Genomic DNA, 6,000 nt, shown 5'->3' with positions numbered 1-6,000 from the left:
AAGTGATACCTGCCATCTCCTCCAGGTTTGTTCCCGAAACTTCCTACAGGATCTTCTGCTTTTTCCTCACCAGCCAGCTGGGCATACAGAAGACTCTAAGACCCTACACAGTCAAGGAATCACTTCTTGGAATGTGTTTGAATCCCTGAGTGACCGTATAGAAGGCCACCTAGTAAACACCCAGTTCAATTGGATTATGAGCAAGAAATGGATTTTCATTGTGTTAAGCCAGCAGAGTTTTGGAGTTGTACATGATGCTATTGAAAACCACTGCTGAGCAATAACTGGCCACTGAAAGAGTGAAGTGATATGATCAAATTTACACTTTAGATTGTTTCAACAGAAATGTGGAGAATGGATAGCCCTAGAAAAGGTGAGAGTCAGGAAGACCAATGAAGATCAACTGCAGTTATTCTAGAAAGAGATGATGAGATCTCTTTGTGACAGTGGTTATAATGGTAGAGAATACCATACTAGACTAATTACTAATTACTATTTACAAAGTTAATAAAATCTATTCATTTTGGAGATCACCTGGATATCAAAATGACAGAGCCTCTCAGTTGTCTAGCATATTTGATGCACCTCAAATTCAAGAACGTTATAATTTGTTCAAAGGTAACTTTATAGTAATTTCATGGTTATCAAATCTGAATAGTAATTGTCAGAGTTGTCTTTCCTGATGTGGCCTGATGTGGTCTTCCTCTTATCTTACATATTTTATTTCAGTAAATAGTAACTGGTTTTAAATGCAGATCTTTTCTAGCGTGGTTAGGTAGAAATCAACTGGACTATTTAGGTTAAAAGATGTATTCGAGTATACCTACATGATGAGTGCAATGTGCACTGTCTGGTGAGTGGACACGCCTGGAGCTCTGACTTGGGGGGTTAGGCGGTACATGGGCAATGTATGTAACCTGAACTTTTGTACCCCCCATAATAAGCTGAAATAAAAAAAAAGATGTATTCAAAGAAAATAAGTTTATAAGGGGAACGGAAAACCATGATACTGCTTTAAGATGTTATTCTATAATGCACTGTGGCTTGGCTGAAGTGTTGCCTTGATTCCATGGGATACTAAGGTGAGCTCTTTCTAAAAGGCGAGGCTGGAGCGACACTCTGATTCTCAAGTGGCTACTATGACTGCATCCAAATACAGCCAGGAAGATCCTAAAATGCAAGGGCTCAGGTGTACGTGTCGACTCTCTTTAAATGCTGAAGACACAGGCACTTTCTCTTCAGGATTTATGAAAGGTGGAGGATTACTGACAAGATGAGAACATCCTGATAAGAGAAGCTAGTAAAGCAATCATAAAAGGAAGGAAATAATTTAGAACTCTAGAGCCTAGGAATCCTTGAGGAATAAGTTTGGCCCAGCAACTCCAAGGGATTATAACCATTGATTTCAGACAATATAGCCACTTACTCTAAACTAGGGGATCTGAACGTCTGTTAACAGTGAAAAGGGATTACATTGCAGCTTGTAGAGTTCAAAACAACAGAGACAGAAAATTGGGAGCAAACGGCCTAAGCATGTTTCAATGGCAGCATCAACTTGGAGCAAGGCAAGGGGGCTCTGTTGAAAGCTAGGCACTGGAGGGGACTGAAGCCTGTACCTGTAATATTCACAGCTGCATGGCTGGCTGCAGCTCACCGAACGCCTTCACATATGCAATCTTGTTTGGTCCTCTTCAAAACCCTGTGATGTCTTCCCATTCAGGGGTCGAGAATAAAGCTCATCGTGTAGGGCTTGATACCTTGATAAGGATTTTTCAAAATAATAAATTTTTGATTGTCACTTCAAAGTACTGTTTCTAGAGCCCATATTCAAATTATGCTTCCTAGAACTGGCCATCACCTAATCATTTCTGTTTTTGTTTGAATATTCATAACTACCTACTCTTCCTCTGACATTTTCCTAGGGGTGTGTTCAAAACATGCAGCATTCCAGCCAAGGAAAGTGAAATTGTAAAAGAAACCAATTCTAATGCTAGATATTGTATTGGGACAAATCTGTGTTGTGGTTTTCTAAATGTAGCTTAAATCAAAACACCTGGCAATGAACTGACTATATCTGCCATTTAATTTGACCTTATCTGTTTCAATCATATGCTTTAACTTGTAAATTGCATCCAGGCAGCTGTTAGAAATTAATATTTAACTTAAGTTTTTGAGAGTAAGACTTGCTAGAAGTCAAGCATTTTATGGTTTTACAACTGTTTCCCAGATTATCCTTACCATAGATCCTGTTTGACATAGATATTCTAATTTTGGTGGATGTTTATGAATGATTGTCATGGAAAATTAGAAGATTTGGATGTCAGACAAACCTGGATTCAAATATTAACTGTTCTTTGTTTAGTGCTATGGATATTTGACCCCTCCAAACTTTATGTTGAAATTTGAACCCCAGTGTTGGAGGTGGGGCCTAATGGGAGGTATTTGGGTCATGTTCAGTGAATACAGAGTATAGTTAAATTAACACATTGACTGCCACATTAGGAAATTTTTTTTTCCCTTGGGGCCACAGTGTTTTATTAGGAAAATAGAATAAAAATTTTGAAAACAAAACGATCCTTTTTAATTTAATGAAAAACTTATTTTTTATTGTTTTCTGTGTGTGGGTTATATGCAACTTGAAAAATAGTTCTTGTGGCTCCCAAAGTGAAGAAACGTGTGTTACATGTGCTTCACAAGGCACCGGGATCAAAACTAGCGTGAGTTACATACAACTCACATGGCAGCTAATGTGTTAACTATGCTTATCTTCAATAGTTAATATGAGTATTAAATGGGATAATTTATTTCTACATAGGAAATACTCAAAAAGGTAGTATTATTAATATGAGGATTGAGCAAAGATATGGATAGAGTGAAAACATTTATGAGAGAAAGGAGCATCTATAAATTGGTTTTGTTACTGTAATTCTTAATTATAAATTATAGCAGTCCTTCTCAAATATGTAGGTAAGTCCTTGAAAAGCCCAGTAGTAGTATTTGGTGTTAAGGAACTTAAGACCTATGAAAAATCATGTTGGAGGATAGAGGTAAGAAATAAACTTATGAAATATAAGTATTTATACTCACCCAAGTAAAATAATTGATACCTCATATTAAATTAAAATATCATCAGGGGCATATTACACATACCAAGTTAGTAATAATAGTTTTCAATTTTGCTTCTCACTAAAATTTTTCAGAATCTCTATCACAAAGGACTCACAAGATATTTTTGTTTACAAGATGTCAGCTGTTGTAAGTGGATAATGTGCTTGCAAGCCCCATGTCTGTTCTTCCACCAAAGTCTCTCTGAATTGTGTTGATTTTTGTCTTTCTCTTCTCATGTTGCCCACTTCTCCCACCCCTACCCCTGTAGTTTGTTTCACAGGTACCATTTCTCCTCTCCCATGTCTCACTCTACTCCTTGGGGCAGACAGAGAGTAACTTTAACCTTAGAATGTTTAAGAAACCAACCAACCAGCCTTTTATGTCATACCCTCCACTATGGTGAATGTATCTTTTTGAGTCCCCAAACTAACACACAAGAATACTGGACTCCTGAGAACTTTATGTTGAAGTTCCCTTTACAGGGGCCTCGATGCCCTCTCTGCAGTTTTATAGCCTATTTATAGGAAAAATGCCATTTTTATCTCTAAGATCTCATCATAGTAACTCCACTTGTTCACCACCATCTGGCGTTCTCTTTTCATTATAAATATCCACTTCTTTTTCTAGTTATCTTCAACAAGAGTGGCTTGTAAATTACAAATACTACATCTGAACTTCTCTAGTTGTTCAAATGATAATATGGTTCTAGTCCAGTCTAAATGGTAGTAAGCCAAACATTTATGAGCTTGATTCTCTTATATATATTGGTTCTCATTAATTACAACCCTAAGCACACAAACATGTTTAAAATCTACATAGAGATAAATGAGAAAAGTGCCAGTTTATCTGCTGCAGAACTAATGGAATTGTTCTTGCCATCTTAAATGTAGGGCTGGCTAATAGATCAGAGTCCAGTTCTGAGAGACAAAAGCTAGAGGAAATAGGGCCACATAGAGTAATGAGCCAAGTCACAGGCTCAGAGGGAAAAGCCAATATAAGCACAATACCCAGGTTGTGGTTGCATAACCAAGAGTTTAAATTTAAAATAGGGATCAGTTCAGATCGAGGATAAATAGATGATAAGCAATGGTAAAGTATCGAGGTCTTGGATGAATGTCAGAAAATACAGTGGGCATCATGAGCTTTCAGTTATAGGTCAGCTAAAAGGGATTTACTAGCAACGTATTTCTCGTGTTTCATATTGCATTTTGTTGGTGATGAAATAATGTAACAGAATTGCTTATGGAACACAGTGGTGAGGTGGGATATATTGACCCCCACCTTCAAATCTGAGTGTCTATTGGACTTTTTTGCACTGTACTATCAACCAATATGTCAGTCAAAATGTCTGCTTTTGGATACTACTTGTTTCAAAATCTGATGCTGTAAAAATAAAAGGAGATTTTTGTGCTTGTTTGACTCTTAGGGCAAATAGAGAAGAAATAATTCTTAACATTTTTAATGTTGATCTTAGATGTGCTAAAAGATAAGGTAACATGATAAGTTGTCACCATGGGGAGAAAATTGGGTATTTATGATTATATAATACAAATGGGCATGTGGTGATGAGATTTATGTCTATGTGTATATTATCAGGCATAAATTCATAGTGTTTATTTAATTTTCTATTTAAACTACTAATGAAGTACTCTGTAAATGTAGGATACTAAAAGTGTGTCAAATTACTACAAAGTCTTCACTGCATGGAAGAAAATACTGTAATTACTGAACAGCAGAAATATAATTATTTATAGTCTTTAAGCATCACTACAATTAAGACATCACATTTGTTAAGTTTTCTTTAGAATATGTGGTTAGTGATTTTTAATCCTTTTTCTAACGCTTCAATTTTTCCTACACATGTTTTTTTTTTTTTCTGCTTTTATACTCCAAAAGATTTGGTATTCAAAAGTGCTGTAGAGTCATAGTCTATTGGTATATGGCTCCGGATCCAAGACTAAACATGAATGGATTTTATTTTATTTTATTTCAGTATCTTTACTTGGTATGAATGCAATATCCAACAGAGGTAGCAAAAGAAGAAACAAGATCCAAGGGTAGATTAAAAAAGTCAATATAAAATTGAATAGTAGAAGACGTAAAAGGCTGAAATCTTATTTGACTATTAAAATGTAATCTCTGGAAATTATTCCATTTGGTACTAAATTTATATACATATTAGTTGATAGTCAGTTTCTAAATAAATACATATTAGTTGATAGTCAGTTTCTCTAGTTAATCCTTAAAAACACATAAGCATGGTGCCCTAGGGTTGTTATATTTTCCTTACTTCTGCTAATTAGATTCTCTCATTATTTTTCCCTTAATACCCACACAAAAATTCTTAAATAATATTTTATAAGGAATTCATATTAATAATAAACACCTACTTCCTAAATCAGCTCTTTTTTCATTCTACAAGACAATAAGTTTCAGAATAAATAAAAATATGGTGCCAGGTGGTATTATTTCCTTGTCCCAGAGCTAAAAGTTGAATGTCCTAGGGTTTGAAAATTTAGTAATGACCAACATTGCCACATATCAGGGATGACATGGTAAGTTTCTTTAGATAGTATGGTCAATGGTTACTACAGTGAGCTTGATCTCTGCATTTTAGTGTCAGAGATGTTTATGATTCTAGTAGCATGGCTATTAAAGGTAAAAGAAGCAGCAGGGGCATGGTTCCAGCTGCTTAGTAAACAATTGTAGAAAGATGTTTATTAAAGCTGGCTCTCAAGTGACAGATAAATGCATAGTTCTATTATGCATGCTATGCTGCAAGCTTAAAAGCAGATAGATCAAAACAAGAGAGATTTAAAAAAATCATAAAGACAAAATGCAGCTATGTCAGTATGTGACAGGAAAATAATTTTGCCTTAAAAGTGATCTCCC

The sequence above is a fragment of the Eulemur rufifrons genome, chromosome 16 (genome assembly GCF_041146395.1).
Source record: "Eulemur rufifrons isolate Redbay chromosome 16, OSU_ERuf_1, whole genome shotgun sequence".
NCBI lineage: Eukaryota > Metazoa > Chordata > Mammalia > Primates > Lemuridae > Eulemur > Eulemur rufifrons.
This window is presented reverse-complemented; position numbering follows the sequence as displayed.